This window comes from Pinus tabuliformis, chromosome 7 (genome assembly GCF_031772625.1).
Source record: "Pinus tabuliformis cultivar Carrire ecotype Pingquan chromosome 7, CPIR1, whole genome shotgun sequence".
Taxonomy (NCBI): Eukaryota; Viridiplantae; Streptophyta; class Pinopsida; order Pinales; family Pinaceae; genus Pinus; species Pinus tabuliformis.
Window position 1 is genome coordinate 5,506,866 of NC_142293.1, and position 18,538 is coordinate 5,525,403.

Here is an 18,538-nt window from a genome sequence, read left to right on the forward strand (position 1 = left end):
TCTCCCAGAAGTTCTCCATGAAAAACTACTCAGAACTGGTCAAAACTGGACCATTTCACCTGCTCCATGGTCAAAGTGTGTTGCATCCCACCTGAATACACACAGTAGGTGTGATGCATGTTGAAAATCCCTTCTATGGGGTGCGATGGGCAAGAGTGGACAAATGGCAGGGTCAATCCGCAAGGTGGAGGACCATGGAATCTTCCAGAAACTTCTCCTGTGACACTTGCCTCTCTGCATTCTCCCAGAGATGAGTAAGAGATCATCAATATCCAAGTGGAATCAAGAAATATCAGAGAGAGGACACTAATCAAATCTCAGAAGCTAACTCACCTCCCTTGCAAACATCTATATATGGATCCCTCATCCCAGAGATCCAGAGGCTGGAATTTTGTATCTTGTAAGGAAGTGTTGTTGGTTTCTTGGTGCAATATCATAGTGTTGGGTGATCTAAGCTTTTCATGAGGTGAAGGGCTTTCTTGCTGAGAGGATGATGTTGGGTTAGAACAATTGGTTGTAATCCTCTTTGCTCTTTCTTGATTATCAATAAAGCTATTTAAGTTTTCCTCCACATTCTTGTATGATTGATGATTTATGCATTTGTGTGGTCAATATATATCTGGTCCTATATTGTTTATGATAATAGATCTATGTTCTTGGATAGTGCTATGCTTCTTTGATTCTACAGATGCTCTTTGAAGCTGGGTAGACGAGGAAGTGAGTGGCAAAGACCTATCAGAAGGGAGAGGAATCAAGCAAGGAACCAAGTGCAAGACAGATGTTGGTCTCCTTATTCATTTCTTATCTATTTCTCATAAAGGAAAACGAAAGTAGTTTTTAGTTTTTTTGTTTCTAAGGTAGCTATCAGGCTTAGTGGGACTAGCAGCTCTACATAGACACTAGTTTTCCCGATAACACAGGGGCTAATTTGACCTCCAACACAGTCTCCATGGGCCTCGGTCAGCGTGCTTTCACCGAGGTCCTCATCGTTCCACGTTGGCTGCATTTCAACTGGTTTAGGGTGTTTTTGATCATTGTTTTGGAATTCTTAGAAGTTTGTCCTGACCTGATACAGTCATGGTTCCTTGATAGTTCTTTATGGATCCAATTCGGATCATGGCCTTCCCACTGAAAAAGCTTTTGGACCACCAAAAGTTGGTTTTCAATCATCGACTAAGTGAGGGTATTGATTTCTCACTTGTCCAATCTCAATCCACTTTGCACTGCTTCACTTTGAACCTTTGAGCCTAGCCCTGAGGTGCTCAACATCTCCAATGCATGTCGTCCTCACCTTCCTGTCCAGCACTATGTCTTCCTGCAATTCATTAATATATTCAGGTAGCAGGTCATCAATAGAAGGCAATTGACTCTGCTCTTCAAGGTCCTCAATCATTGAAGGTTCAAACAATCTCAAGAAATCTGCATTTACGACTGAATAGATGTGCATGTAAGTTGGTAGATCAAGGAAAAAATCATTTTCACCAATCTTCTCAAGTATCCTAAAAGATCCATACCTGATAGGCTTTAGCTTTTTACCTTCACCTTGCATCCGGCCCTTGATGATATACAGCCAGACTTGGTCTCCAACTTGAAAACTATGCTCCATCCAATGTTATCATGCCTAGCCTTGTACTTGGCCTTGCTCTTTTCCAGTTGTTCTTGTACTGCCTAGTGGATCTCCTGGACCTATTCAATGAACCTAGTTTCCTTGTCCACATCACTATGTCCATCAACCATGGTATCTATGCCAAAGACAAAATCCAAAGGAGACCTTGGTGTGAACCCAAAATAGGTCTGAAAAGGAGATCTCTATGTAGAAGAGTGTTTTGCTCTGTTGTAAGCATGCTGCACATAACACAAGTGTTCATCCCAAAGCTTAGGATGTTTGCTACAATATCCTCTCAGTAACTGGATCACTATCTTGTTTACTACCTCTGACTGGCCATCTGTTTGTGGATGAAAAGTTGTGCTTTTCTTTAGTTTGGTGTCCATCAGTTCCCACAGACTCGACCAAAACTTTCCCACAAATCGGGTGTCTCGATCAGATACATTGGAAGTGGGTAATCCAAAATGAACCCATACATGTTCAAAGAACAATTTTGCAGTCTGATCAACTGTAATCTGTTTATTACAAGGTATCAAAATACACATTTTTTTGAACCTACCCACAACAACATATAGATAACCATGACCTTTCCTAGATTTAGACAGTCCTCCAACAAAATCCATGGAAACACTTTCCCAAGGGTGAGAGGGAACTGGTAATGGAGTGTACAAGCCTAGTTTTTTTTTGCTGGGCTTGCTTTTAGCACACATGGCACACCCTCTTACATATCTAGAAACTGTCTCATTCGTTTTTAGCCAATAGCAGAACCTTTGCAGTTGTGCAACTGTTTTACTTACCCCAAAGTGACCTGATATCAAAGAAGTGTGTGCTTCCCTAATTATCTTTATCCTCTCAGTTTGTGGAATGCAGAGTTTCCCACAATGGTATAAGAGTCGGTCCTTCATGTGATAGTCCAATTCTTCTACTATTTTCCTTGACTCAAACTTGCATATACATCCTTAAACTCCATATCCTGAACATATTGTTCTATGTAGCTTTCATGTAGCACAGAACTATGCTTAAGTATGGTAGATGCATTTATAATGGGTCTAGATAACATGTCTGCAACCTTGTTATGGATGCCCTTTTTATATCTGATCACTAAATGAAACTGTTGTAGAAAACCCATTCATCTGTAATGTTTTGATTGCTACAACTTAGTTTGGGAGTGTAGATATTGAAGTGGTTGATGACCAGTATGTATTACTGTCTCTTTACCCATTAAGTAATGTTTCCACTTTTTCACACTCTGAACTAATGCATACAATTCTTTATCATATGTAGGATAGTTAACTACTGCAGGATTAAAAGTCTCAGAATGATAACATATGGGTTTACCATGCTGTGTCAACAATGCTCCCATGGCAGAGTCACTGGCATCAGTTTGGATCTCGAATGGTCTTTGTAGATCTGGCAGTGCTAGTATAGGTGTTGTACTAATCTTTTCTTTCAAGGCGTCGAAGGCTTTCTGATGTTTGCCTCCCCACTGAAACACCTTATTCAATCCTGTTAAAGCATGTAAGGGAGTTGCAATTGAGGAAAATTTATAAATGAACTTCCTCCAATATTGTGCTGCTCCTAAGAAGATTCTCACTTCTGTAGCAGACTTGGGTTTAGGCCAGTCCACAATGACTACCACTTTAGAGGGATCTATCTTCAATTCACCTCCCCGTACTATATGACCCAAGTAGTTTAGAGATGTTTTTCCAAATTCACATTTTCAGAGTTTAACATAAATTTTATCTCTTTTCAAAACATCTAATGTCTGCTTAACATGCTTTAAATGTTCTTCCCAAATTTTACTAAAAATCAGAATGTCATCCAGATACACAATAACAAAATCATCAAGAAAAGGTCTGAGTACATCATTCATTAATCTCTTGAAAGTAGCAGGAGCATTAGTTAAGCCAAAAGGCATAACCAGCCATTCATACAATCCCTGCTTTGTTTTGAAAGCAATCTTCCATGCATCTTGCTCTGCAACCCTGACTTGATGGTATCCACTATGTATATCTAGCTTGGTGAAATAAATAGATTCCTTCAATTGATCTAAAAGATCATCTATGCGAGGAAGGGGATAACAATTTTTTATTGTTATCTTATTCAATGCTCGGTAATCAATGCACATTCTCCACGAGCCATCTTTCTTTCTCACCAAAACGATTGGTGACCCACATGGTGATGTGCTAGGTTTGATGAACCCTTTCTCAAGCAACTCCTGTACCTGCTTCTTGATTTCAGCATTCTCTAAAGTAGACAACCTGTACATTCCAATGTTAGGCAATGGAACATCTTGCTGCAAAATAATATCATGTACTATTCCCTTTTTTGGTGGCAGACCTTTAGGTTCTTAAAATAAGACATCATACTCTGAAACAACCTTTTCTATATCAGCTTGTTGTTCAGCATTACAGTCCTCAGATACATTGGTTTTATCAGGTTTCTTTTCCTTTACAACCATCAGTAAGAATTGTTTGCATGAATTTATCACTCTTTTCATCTGCCCTGAGTTTATGACAGTATAATTATTCTTGAGCTTATGAGCTCTTACAAAGTATTTGATCCCATCTTTAACAAGTAGATACTTGTTCTCAGCTCTATAGAAAATAGCCTTTCTATCATACAAGTAAGGACTTCCTAAAACAATTCCACATATATCCAAAGGAATTATGTCTAACTCAACCTCATCTACAAATGTTGACCCAGAAGAAAACTTGAGTTTGCAATGTCTAGTCACTTGTAGTTGTGCTTTATCATTCAACCATCCTAATGGGTATGGTTTCTTGTAAGGTGTAGTTGCTAATCCCAATTTCTTTACAATTGCTTCAGAAATTAAATTTACTTGTGAGGCACTATCAAACAAAGTATCAAACTTTTGATTTTTGGAAACAACTCGAATATGGAAAAGCTCATGTCTTTTTCTCTTATTTTCTTCATCAATAACAGATTGAGCAGAATTACTAGTAGATGCTTCAGAATTCTTACCTATTATACCTGTGGCCGCTATAATTGTTTAATCTCCTAAGTCTAACCCCAAATCTTGCTGAATAGCTGCAGCAATATTCTTCTTCTTACCCTCGGACTTCTTAGGTCTCAGCTCTAGATGCAGAATCCAACAATGCTCATCATTGTTAACACCTAGGTTGTTCCCTATGACTCCCAAGGGAATACGGTCGGGGTAACCACTAACCAATCTTTGGATCACAGTTTCTAGCCAAACTGTAATCAGAGAGGGTTCTCTCTTTATGATTTGTCTCTGTTATGATGGTGTTTTTAGGCTAGGTATTATGCTCAGTTTTGGTTTATGTTTTGGTTGAAGGATTTCTTTTAGGGCTTAAGGTGTAGTGTTCAGAGAATAGTATATCATTGGGCAATGGAGTCTGGAGTTGTGAAATGCTTTGAAACACAGGAGTGGTGGTGTGCAAACTGCAGGGCCTATTGTGTATCTTAAACAAACAAATTTAACTTAAATGGTGAAGCATGGTCAGCCAACAGAAAGCAATTAAGAATTCTCTATTAAGCTGGTGATGTGAAAGTGAAACACGTTGCACAGGAGCAAACTTGAATTCCTGAGACAAAGGTCACTGTGAAATATGTATTCTGAAAGTGCAGCAATTAAGAATTACACTTATCAAGATTACAGCTGAAGAAAACATTCATTAACAACACAGATTGAACTCAGGGTATTCCTTGAATAAGTCCTGAAAGTTATTCTTTTTCTTTGTTGTCAAACATTTCGAAATTAGAAACATATATGGATTTTAACAAATCAAAAATACATAACAGAGAGAGTTACAGAGACTTATTGTATTGTGTAATACACAGGAATCCAGCAGTTTTCAACAGACACCAGAATGCATTCAACACTTCAGAAATCCGAGAAATTCCATCACTTTCTTTATTAAACTTCTGAAAGGATTACAGCATAAGAACTTCTTCAGGAGAAATCAACAACAACCCTTTGCAAAAACATGCGAAGGGGACTTTATAGAAATGTTTATACAAAATATCTCAGGCATTGAGTCATCTGAGAGAGAAATATCTTCATTACTTCGTACAGAAAAGTAAAAAAGAAGTTATTGCAGCTTTGAATGCAACATAACTGCTCTTTAAGTCTGTCAGAGGATATTTTGACCTTTGGAGGTCACGGAGTCGGTTGGAACGCTTTGCTTTAATGCTGGAAAATGTGCCTTTACGTTTGTTGCGCTGTATTTTCTTGGTCCTGCCACCTCTGACTGTGCTTGCTGCTGTGGTGACCGAATAGCCCTGCTGAGTTGGCTCAGCCTTTCATCCTTCCTTTGTATGCTTATCTACCAAAATTTTCCCTGTGTATGATCACTTATAAATTTGCAAAAACTTGACATTATAGGTTCTGGCTTGATAATATTAGCTGTGTCAATCTGTTCCAAACTTCCTGTGTGGGCAATTGGTGCTTCACAATTGCCTCTATGGTTTCATCTGCTTCTGTATATTTATAGAAATTTGGAGGCACATCGAACAGATGATTGATCTCGTTCATGATGAAAAACAGGTTTTCCACCCTATTGTAGAGAGTCTGCCCTGATGCTGGCCCTGATTCTGCTGAAGTGCTGGGCTGTCTTGCAATTTGACTTGCAGCAAAGGCATTGACCCTTTTAGCATAATTTTCATGGGTAAGCATTCTTCCCACACTGCTTAGTATGCTGGGGAGGCCTCTGTTTTGTAATACCTGAAACCCGTCCATGACCCTGTTGATTTCGGTCTGCATATCTTGGGTTCTCCTTTCTAATGTTCCAACCAGGTTTCTTAATGTCAGGACCCTTTTAACCATTGAGATTGTCTCAGTCCTGTGAGCAATTCCCATGGTGGTCAGTTGAGAGCTTGTCCTGTTATTTAATATGTTGATCATCCTATTGGCAGCATCAGGCATGTTGCCAAGGCTTGCTCTTGCTCTGTGTATCTCCCTATTTGCCTTTGTAATGAGCGCTGACTGCTCATCTATGGTCTCAATGAATTGCCACTGATCAGTAATGGACTGGCCAATATTGGCCCACAGGACTGTTTTGAGCTCTGCTGTCACCTTATCTAGTGTGAGCTCTTTCTCAAGCTCAGTTATTCTCTTTTTGAGAGCTTTTATATCTCTTTCCTTCTCAGCCACATTCTGTTTGCTCTTATCATACCTTTCATTTACTTTAGCCAAAGATTCCTTGGCTTGATTAAGCTCTAACATTTGAGCTTCCAGGACTTGAATTTCATTTTGAAGCTTCTGCATATCCAGACTATGAGTCTGCTCTGTTGTTGGTGCAGCTGTCGATGTAGTTGGTGCTGTAGGTTCTGTTTGCTGAGGAGGAGGAGCAGTAGTTGGAGCAGCTTCCTCAAGGTTGATTACTTCAGGAGGAGGCTGGGAGGTTTGACCTTCTTCTCTTTGTTTCAAGGCTGCCTGTAGTGCTGCTTTTGTAGCCTCCGATTCTCCCAGCTTTTCTTGAGTTTGGATTAGCTGCTTGTACAGAGATACCAACAAGGTTGTGGCCTCTTGATCATGTCTTTGCTGGGCAACATCCTCTGTTTGAGGGTGAATTGTGGCTGGGAGTTTGATCTTTCTCCTCAAAGCTGCCATGTCTGCATCCCTCAATTTTAATATCTCTTGTGTGCCCTTGATATCTTTGGGATCATGCCCAATCTCTATGATGATGTCTTCTAAGGACCTAATTCTGTTGTCCTTTTCTTGAGAGGATGCTTTCTCCAACTCAAGCTGAGCAGCTGTGTTGTTAAGGCTATTTTGTAGCCTGTAATTATCCAATGTTTGGTCTGCCAGGGAAGCATAGACCATCTCACCCGTTTGCTTATGCAGTTCTATTTTGTCCATTGGGTGGATATCCTTGGCAAGGACCTCCAGGTTGGTCCTCAAGTAGTCAAAGGCAGAATGGGGCTGCACTGCTGTTGGCATAAAATGACTCATGATCATTTTGCCTTCCTGCACATCATATGCAGACATGAGTCTTTGTTGATTGGTGGGAGCCATGTTTAACAGATGGTTATACAGCTGTATCTTGATGGGCTCATTTCTCCTCTTAATGTCGATGAACTGCTGTTTAATGCTGAGTCCACCTTCCCTTTGCTGATTTGAGGAACTCACTTCTCCTCCCATTGCTCTATCCTGTTCCTGTTGAAAGGAACTTGCTGATGCTTCCCTGCTGGGTGGGACCATACCAAAAGACTGTCCCATTGGCATTTCTTCCTCTGAGAAGGGATTGATTCTCTGTCTTTTCGCCCCATGAGTTGCTGATGTTGTAAGGGGAGTCTCTCTGTCCCTTTTCCTGCTTGTATCCTCCTTTTGTGGAGTTTGGAGGATTGATGCCTCAGCTGAAGTTTCTTGCCTTGGAGGCATAGTTTGTTCAGTGGATTTAGGGGCTTCCACTGTTTTCTCTTGCTGGACAGGCTGCTCCTGTCTTTGTTCTTCTTGTTGTTGGTGTTGTGTTTGTTGCTGCACTTCCTGCTGCATCATTTCTTCTTGTTGTTGGACTAGTGTTTCCACTTGCTCTTCAGTCATAGGAGGTGGTTGTTCCATCTGCTTTTCTTTGCCTTTGTTGGATGTCTGTGGAGTATTCATGGCAGCTTGCTGATGTGTTGTTGAGGATGAGGCAGCTGCTCCAAGTTGTCTTTGATATGAGAGGGGGACCTATCCACAAGTTTCCAAGTCAGCTTCTTTTTGAACATTTCTAGCCTCTCTTTCTAGCAGCTCTTCACTAGTAATTTCCTCTTCTAGGGTGCCCTTTTTCCAGCTCAATGCATTGGCATACTGCTCAATCTCAGGCAGCCTCATATGTGAATAAGTACCCAATTTGTATTTTATCCTCCTGAGGGAAACAAAATGATTGGGGTCATAGGGTATCCATTCAAAACTAGTTTGCAGTTTGAGGGCCTCTAGGATACTATTTGCTTCTTTCCATCCCTCCTCTCTTTTGTTATATAGGAAAGGGCCCAACTGGCTCCTTACCTTCAACTGTGCCTTCTTGTTCTTGCTTTGGAAGTGGAGGTAGTCGGCATTCCCAAATTGCCTGAAGTATTCTAGGGCAAAAAGTCTCATAGGGACATACCTTGGCAGCCTATAAGGCTTCAACTCACAGCCATATACTCTGATCACTGTGTGGTGTTGGTAAAAGTACCAATTACCAATGCTGTAGGTTTTGGAGAGATGGAGAACTCTCCTCATGTCATCAGTTAACCTTGGAGGAGAAACACCATACAATAATGTCATAGCTGGATGAATGAACAAGTCTATGAACTCACAGTATGTGTATGGTGATACAGAGGTGCAATGAAAAACAGAGGTGCAATGAAAAACAGAGGTCCAAAACACAACTGACCTTGGATTCCCCTGGGCATTAACTTGTTTCAGGGGAATGAGGAAGCTGCCTGGTTGATAAAACAAGAATAGATGGTAAATGTATGAAGTGTATCTGAACAGTCTTTCCCTTTGCAGATTCATTAGCTGGTCATGGATCCTATCTGCAATATATGTGGCATAGTCATAATGTACAGCTGGAGGCTTTCCAGGAGAGAATATAGACAGCATTGCCATTATACTATCATCCACATCCTCCACTCCCCTGAACCCTAGGACATAGCTGATCAAATCCACTAGCATTCTGCCCAATTCATTTAGGTATGCATATCCAATAGGAGGAGTTCTGATGGCTTCAGAGCTTGGTTGTATGAACAGCTGATTGATTTTGATGATCTGGTCATTTGACAACTTAGTCCCCTTCTTTATCAAGTTCTGCATGTAGAGGGGGGTCAATGGTTTTGCAGTGTGGAAATGCAGCATCTCATTTATGCTCTCTGGGGTGATATGGAACAGAATTGAGCCTGTGGGGCTGAGAACAGCTCTTTGGCATGGATCATAGCACTCCTGGCATCTGTGGATCAATTCTGGCATAGGATTTACCTGGGGGAGGTTGTAGATGGGCAAGTTTGAGTCCCAAATCCCTAGGATATCAGCTCCACTAAGGTGTTGGGCTTTCAACTCATTTAGCAACTGAATATTATATTTAGAGCCTAATGGAAAATAGTCTAACATCTGATAATCCATATCTCCCAGAGCTTTCCATTCTAACTCCCTGTGAGGGGTATTGAGAGGCTTGATGTTCAGTGCAATTGGAGTTTCCATGGTCTATTAAGCTTCTGACTTGCAGGTGAACTGGTTGAAGTAAGCAGAACAACACAGAGGTGATTCCTTACAATGAAAGTGTGAATTTTAGGGACCAGAGGGTGAATTGAGCACACAGCAATTGAAATACTATTTAACGGATTGATAAAGACAAATAGCAGGGCCGACCAGAACGTTTCTATGGTGAATTTAGCCGGCAGAGGTTTCTAGCTCACGATTGCACGAGCTACCTGTGAATTCAGGTTGTTTCAGTCAAATGCAGGTTTCGTAAACTGTTTGTTGCCTTGCCAGAGGGAAATAGGTACAGGTTACTGGATACTAGACGGTGAATTCAGTGTTTTAACACTCCCTTAACAGTTTGTTTGTAGAAATTTGGATAAAAACCAGGTGCAGAGAATAATTTCGAGAAATACCTTGCTGATTGCCACTGACAGTTGCAAATGCAGGTACGACGGAGGCGCCCGCGGTTTGGAGTCGAACAGTGCAGGTTGGCATTGGTCTGGTCGTTAAATACATGCAGGAACAACAACAGTCTCTTTCGGCAAAAGTAGAAAAAACACGAAATTTTGGCCTAAAAATAGTTTTTTTGTCATATTGGCGCCTTTTTGGGATGACTTCAGCATGACGTCATCGGGTGGGGTCGGAGTCGGATGACGTCAGCATGATGTCACCGGGTGATGTGGCAGGTCCTGGTTGGTCCATGGATATGCTGAAGTGGCGGACATGTCAGCGAAGGGACGGACGAATGAGGTGATGCGACGGCGGGGTGGCGGCGACGTGGCTCTGACGTGGGCATGACATGGGACCAGCAAAACCGGGCGGTAAGTGCAACAGTGGTAACGGTTTTCTCGGACCGCTTACAATACGGCCCCGGTTTTGTCAGAGGCCGCTCCGAGAGACTGAGAAGGTGACGCGTGGCCGAGGACTGACGTAACCCTTCGTCAGTTTCTCGGGCGCTAACTGTCGGGCGTGGGGACCAACCCGATATGCATAAGGGCCGTCCGATCAGAGGCGCTCGATCGGACGGCTGACGGGTTGATGAAGTGATCGAGCGATACGGAAGGGGGCGGGATTTAAAAAATGTATTTTTTGGGATGCGCGCTTAGCGGAAGGTCATTGGGGTATGAAGAATTTCGATGGTTTTTTAATATATTTTCAATAAAACCAATATAGCGCCCGAACCATTGGAATCAAAAAAATGGGTTTTTAGGAATAGTTTTGTCAAAATGCGCCCGGTGCTTAGACTTTGGATAAAGGAGAAAAGTGGGTTTTTAGAGCATTTTTGCCAATGAAGCGAGTTTAAAGGGACAAAAGGGGTTTTTAGCAAGGTTTTTTTGGGGATTTTTGGGTTTTCTTGAGCAGAGGGAAGGTGAGAGCTTAGGGGAGAGGTTGTTGCTCATAACCAGAGGTTAGAGCAGCCCCAGGACAGGGTTGACCACAGTCCCAGGTGGACTAAAGTCTCCCTTTAGACAGACATATTTAGCTATAATGCTAAAAGGAGGATATTTATAGAATGCTTTGGGGGTTTATACACCATGGTGTTAATAATACTAGGGAAAGGGTAACATAGGGGAATTACATAATAGAGTTAGAGTTAATATGGGGGAATATGTGAATGAGGGGGAAAATCACTAAGTTTACTTGAAACTTACTCAGTTTAGGGAGTAGATCAAAATGAAAAGAATTTTTAGACAAGAAATGTGGCTTTTCAATGAATAAAACCACCATCAAACCTCAAGTTTTCTAAGCAATTCAATTGATGAGGGGATGTTAGTAATGAGTGGGAAAAGGGATAATTGGGAAGTTAGACATGCTTCTTTGTTTTTCTTTTCTCATCTTGACCATCAAGGTTAAATCTGAAATGAATACCACTTCTGCAACCCCACCTACTTACCCAGCTACTTTGCCTAGCATTTTTTGTTTCTTCTTGGAGGGTGCACTTAGGCTTGCAGACCCTTACTTGCCTTTTCTTTTCTTTGGCTTTTTCTTTTGTTTTTCTATCTATTTCTACCCTTATTTCTTCCAAGGTCCAGATTAAGCTGTTGGGAGCCTTTTCTTCTCTACCTGAACTACTTGTCTGCCAAGATTAAACAGTTTGGACAGACTCCCTTCTCTATTTTACAGCTGAAAATTCAAAACATGGCATGATCCAGGTTAGACTGTTGGACCATCCATCAAAATTTTAGTCACCATCAAGCTATAAGAACAGATTGTATTCTTATGGAAATATGTGATCTTTGCATCATCAAAGCAGAGCATATTTGGACCTTTTCATTGCCAATCATGAAATATGAAACCTATTGGTATAGGTAGCTAACAATCATCATGCCCATCCTTTTTACAGTGAGTGGATGAAGCTTTGTTTTTCTGTGCAGTGTTAGCCTTCCTTGTTTTCCACTTCTGCTTTCTTTTCTCCTTACTCTTGCTTACAGTGGGTTGGGATGGTCCCCCAACTTCTGGATTTCCATTCTTTCCCCTAGCTTCTAGTGGAGTAGCTTGTACAGATACCTCATCTATACTAGTGGGATTAAACATGAGGATGGTATGCCTCATGTAGTTGTGTAGACCACCAATGTACTTCAAAAGAGTCTCTGGCGAGTCTAATGAGATACCCAACATCAATGCTCTCTTTCTGAATTCTTGAGTATACCCTTGCACACTTTTCCCTTTCAACTGTCGAAGAGTTTTCCAACTAATCATGGTTTGTTGCATGTAGGCCAATGGATAGAACTGCTTCTTGATTGCAGCAACAAATTCACTCTAGATAGAGATGGTCTTACCATGTCTTTTCATATCAGCTTGGGCTCTACCTTCCCACCAAACCAAGGTAGTGCCTCCTAGGCTTAGGCTTGCCAGCTGAATCTTACTCTTGTCTGAGTATATGTTCTGTATCCTGCAATACACATCAATTTTTCTAATCCAATTGTCCAACTTTTTAGCATTTAGCTCTCCATCATATATAGGCAAATCAAATTTAACATCTATCTTAATCAAAGATGCTTTCTTATTATGCACAAGGCTATTAGGAGGTGTGAGAAAGCCTTCTTCTTTCCCCTTCCCTTTGGAGAGGTCATGGAAGTGAGACTTATCTTCTTCTTTATCTTGTTTAGAACCTGATTGTTATAGCTTAGAACCTGATTGTTATGCTTTCTAAAGTCCTTATACATTTCTTCTACCACAGACTTTATAGCTAGGAAACTTTCTATGAATTGAGGGTCTATCCCCACAGAACCTTCCTCTGACATTGTCTTCCGAGGATAGACTCTCCCAATTTCAGGATTAGTTTCCACCAACACTCCTTCTCCTAATTTGAGCTTTGATCTAGTGAGCATTCACAGTTAAACCAACACAAGCTTGTCTAACCTTACAGCCTAGAGTTCTGATACCACTTGATCTGATATTCACCCTATGGGTGTTATCAATTAAAGATTTATTAATTAAAGGTATTATAGACTTATGTGCTGCTATGTGTTCTGTGTTATTGAAGTAACGGATTGATCAGATTTCCAATACACAGACAATTTAAATGGAAATACAGCAGAGAAATACAATAAGCAAACACAAGACATAAGAAATTAAAAAGGAGTTCACCCTATTCTACAGGGCTACATCTTTGGTCCAACTTTCAGTGGTGGCCTTGTTTAATTGTGTCTTTAAGCAAAGAAATTACAATGCATGGACTCAATGTGAGTTCTCCTGAAGCAGGTTTGCTTGGCAGGGTGGTTCTTGGATTCCCCAAGCCACTGGAGTGCATAGACTCTGTTTTCCTTGCCCGCTTTGTGACCTTCTGGTATACAATGGGAAGAGCCCAATGTGGTGCTCAGCCTAGACAGAGCCTCTCTAGGATGGCTTGAATCTCTCAAGCTCTCTGGTGCTCAACGATGCCTTTGGTCAGCTTGGCCCTCTATTCTCTTCTGCTTTTGCTTCACTATCTTCTTTATCTATGTATCATCCTCCTCTCGGGGTTTTGATTTCTCTGTCTCTCATCCTCCTCTCGGGATTCTCTCGGACTGACTTCACTTCTGACTGTGTATTCTATCTTTGTTCATGGCTTTTAGCCATTCGTTCCCATGCCTATTCGGTTCCTCTGATGCATTTGTTGATTCACCTTCTGCAGCTGCGCTTGGAGTTCTCTGTTCGGCATCATCATCAGCACTCAAGGAGTGGCCACATGTCCTCCTCTAAATGGCGCCAGCCTACTTCATCGATTCATTTCTTCGGTTACATTGTGGATGAAGTTCTTCCTCGACCGTGGCAGTCAAATGGACTTCAAATCCTTCTAAATTGCGGCTCATTCCTTTGTTGATTTCACTTCCCCATGGGCCCAAGCTCAGCCGTTAGATCTGGGGCCTCCAGATCCAATGCCATACGCACGTTTCGCGCGGTTGACTTGCTCGACCGATAGCGCGTGATCAACGACGGTTTTCTCTCACCTCCGCTTGCCACACATCAATCATTGAGTGGAATCGCTCCGCTTTCCTCCAAAACCGCTTACCATTTGAGGGTGCCCCGATCAATACCGTCGGTTTCTAGAGCATGGGTCCCGCCTTTGTCCTTTTAACACTTTTTCATTTTTCACCTGTAGTTCTCCGACTCCCCCATGCATCTGAGTGCTCGAGGCTACTCCATTTCAGCCCTGTTCGCCCAGTTCTTAGCGATTAGCACTAATCATACATCAAAAATCACCTCCTTTTCCTGATATGGTGCTCCCAGGGGATAATTTGACCTCCTGCGCAGTCTCCATGGGCCTCGGTCAGCGCGCTTTGACCAAGGTCCTCGTCGTTCCATGCTGGCTGCCATTGCCACTAGTTCAGGGTGTTTTTGATCGCTATTTTGGAATTCTTAGAAGTTTTTCCTAACCTGATACAGTCATGGTTCCTTGACAGTTCTTTATGGATCCAATTCAGATCATACAACGAAAATCGCAAAAATACATTAAAAATGGTTCCGTTACAGACTTGAAATTATATCAAATTTCCTTTATAATTCTATCGGGTCCGGATGTCGCATGGTGTATTAATATCGGCCTTGCCCCATGTTCCAACGCGATATTGCATATTGCACATGACCCCCACCAATTGTAATCACTCCTCTACACAATTCTGATGCAATGCGGCGATGTGATATATTGCAATCGATCATCGCAATAACCCTTAGGCAATTTGTAAGCACTTCTACAATCCCCTGATAACAGTCCAGCGATGTTATATGGGTCGTCGATCTGCACACTTGATCGATGATCCAAATTAACTCCTTCAATTTTCATTGCAACTTTCATGAGATCTGCGCCAATACCCACTCTCTTTCCTGGCCGATTGCGATTCACTAATCAGATCTGGGTCGTTAATCTACCAGATCCAACGGCTCTAATTTAACGTTGTGTTAAAGCTGTCGATACTTTGTTTTCTCTGTTTTCACGGGTTTTGGGCCTCCTGATAGTGTTTCTCCGCCCTGCTAAGGCTGTTTCTTCTCACGTTACCTTTGATCTTTTAAAAGATTTTTATCTTTGACATGATTTTTAAAGAGTTTATGAAGACTTAGAGAGCATTATCGGATCCATTTGGATCACTTTGGTTTCTCTAGGGCTGATTCTTTTATAGTTCTTTTAGCAATTCCGCTATGCCATTATCACTTCTTCATCTAGCTTTTATCTCTTCTTTTCGAAGTATTTTCAAGTTCTTGTATGAAAAATGAATATTAAAGGTAACAAAAAATACATGTTACAACAGAGCGCTTGGAGGCCTTGTGCTTGGAATTGGACATTCACTCAAGGAGGGCTACTAACATCAAGGCTTGGGTTGTATGATTCCTCCTTTTTTTATTAATATATACAATTGTTGGTTCACTTTCCATAAATGTTTGTGTCAATGCTTCATTTATCTTAATGCTCCTTGATTTGTTAAGTGGATTAAATTTGACTATGATTGTTGCACTTTTATGCTTTGTTGTGTCTTTAGCCTCTTGTGTAGGTATTTAAATGCTATGAGTAGCAAGGACTGAGCCTAAAGAAAAAGTGATTAAGATCTTCAACAAAGGAGTGCATTATAGCATCAGAGTGAGGTAGGTCTCCTTCCTCTTCTCTTATTTCGATTGTAATCTAGGAAGGTGTCTTGTATATTGTCTTGTTTGTTGCTAGAACCACTCCTTAGGCTAGAGGGATCATCTCTATAGGCAGAGAGGATTTACCTACTCAAAAAAATGGTGACTCCACTGGGGAAGCTATAACCTTTCCATCCATTTCTTTAATCCGATCCTTTCATTAGTTTGACCAACCGTGAATCTCTTGGATTGTGTGCATTAATATAGGTCTGCACAATATCTGGTTACTACCTTAGAGTTCTAAGTGTGGAGTGTTTGTGAATTTTTTTTGTTTCTTCCCATATTCCCCACTCAGTGTGAGTTTTATGAGTGACATTCACGTTGGAAGCGCTAGTTTTTACATTTACAGATGCGCTGAAAATAGAAAATCAGCACGGTTTTTTCTATATAAAGTAGTGTTGATGACCCCAACTAGCACGGGTTTTGCTATGAAAAGTAGCACTGATGACCCAATCAGTATGGGTTTTTCTATATAAAGTAGCGATGATCCTTGAATGTGAGAATTTTTAGGGTTCCTGTCTTAGAATCCAGTGTGTGTTGGCCCCTAAGGTCTTTTCCCATCTTGTATGCTTGGATTTGTCAGTTTTTTTTATTGATTGTCTTGATTAATTTGAAAAAATTATCTCATTGGCTTTGAAGTGAAATATGATTGAGTTCTAGGGTTTCTAGTAAATTGGTCATCACCTTCTACTTGTTCGTGTCATTGAGATGCTGGTTTTGTTGATTGATTGAGTGTTGTTTTCTGTGGAAATCATTGAAAACATCATTTTGCATTTTTTTTAGCTTGTCTTTCAAAATTTACTTTTCGTGAAAATGCATTAGATTAGCTACATTGAAAAGTTATTTTTTGAGATTCATCATTGAAAATAGATCACATTTTTCAGTGATTGAAAGCTGAAAACTGTATTAGGTGCATCAAATCATTCATAATGAAAAGAAAAGCATAATGCATATAAGTGCATATTTGTAAATTAAAATCATTTTTCTTTTGAAAAAGTTGCATTTAGGATAGTGAAAAGTGGAAATCATTTTTACTTTTGCCATTGCATTTGGACAATGAAAGTGAAATTTAGTGGAAGGCATGTTGTTTGATGCATATTGATTGAGTTTCTTCCCTTGGTTAGTCTAGCTTCCATTGAAATGGAAAATTTTCCTTTTCTCATATAGCTACATCTTAGGGATTTAGGTGACATTGTTTTGAGAGAAAAAAAGACATAATTGAAGATAAACATTAAAATTTACCTCAATTAACCTAATGAGCCTTTGAACTTAACACAAACATTTAGAGGTCTAGGCTAGAGACATGTTCGGACGTCTATAAATCTAGCAGCTGTCATTAACTACCTGCATTGTATGTTGGGGGTGAAATTTCATTCCAGTACGGAAGTATATCGAAGGTTATTTAGTAATTTCGAGTAAATTTAAGGCACTTCAATATGGAAAATATATGGGAATTTTCTCATCGAACAATTATGCATTAGACAGCTCTAACATGGACTTGTGCTCCCCATACTATCAAGTATATATTGGGAGACCCCACTAGGTTGCTATGTTTTACCCACAGGTAACCAAGTCATCTGCCTTGTAAACGTGATACACCAAACACAACATTCGAGGAGATTAGCCACCATACGTTAAGTCCTTGGTTTTAGCTAAGGTGTATATAGCGGTTCACAGATACTTCATAAACCCTTTTGCCTAGATTCCCCCTTTTTTATTTATTTTTGTTAAAGTTCTGAATCAATTACATTGACCATGGAAAAACATCCTTCATGTGGAAATACTCGTTAGTAGATCTTAGGTTGATACCAATGGCAACATTTCCCGAGTCTACCAACCAAGGAAACCCCCTAACGGGAATCCTAGTACTTTTCCTTGTTTTGGAAAAGTTGGTGCTCCTTATATGGAAATGTTGTCCCTTCCAAGATTGACAATTGGTCTGTTAGTTTGGTTATTTTTGACATCAGTGATTTTGAGTGTCCAAATTGATTTTCAATCGAGTTCTCCTCCACCTGAACAACATCAACCTTATGTTGATCCTAAAGTTGACCCCTCACCTTCTTCGCCTATTTCATCACCTTGTTCTTCCTTTTTTCCTGGTGAAAGTCTGGATTCTAGTAACCAGAAAACTAAGAAGAAGAAGAAAAATAAGGAAGGGGGAAACCAAGCAACCATTTCTACGAATGCAACTGATGTAGAAAAATCTTCCAACCAACCCTAGAAATTAAAATTCCCTTAAATGTCATGTAAGGGTCACCACATTCTTCGGAATTGTCCTGGTATTCCTAACGTCTTAGAAGTGTGGTCCACAAGTTCACATCGACCTTTGTCATCATCCTCTGGAGATCATGCTAGTGACAAACCCTCAAATAGTAACAGTAAAGCTCATGGGAAAAATGGAAAAGGTAAATTTCTTTGTAAGTTATGTGAAGGTAATCATCCCATTCACCTTTTTCCTCTTATGGATAAAGCTTCCAAAGAGTTGGAAAAGCTTATAGCTTTCCAGCCTCATCTTTTTTTTGGTTATCGGAAGCTTTCCCTTGATCCTTTGCTAGTGGATCAAGTGATTGATAAAAAACCATCTTGGTCAACCCCGCTCTCTCTAAAAGTGAGTCTCGTGAGTCCATTCTCGACAAACCATTGGTTGAGAAAATGGTAGACTTGGCTCCACCTTCATTTAACCA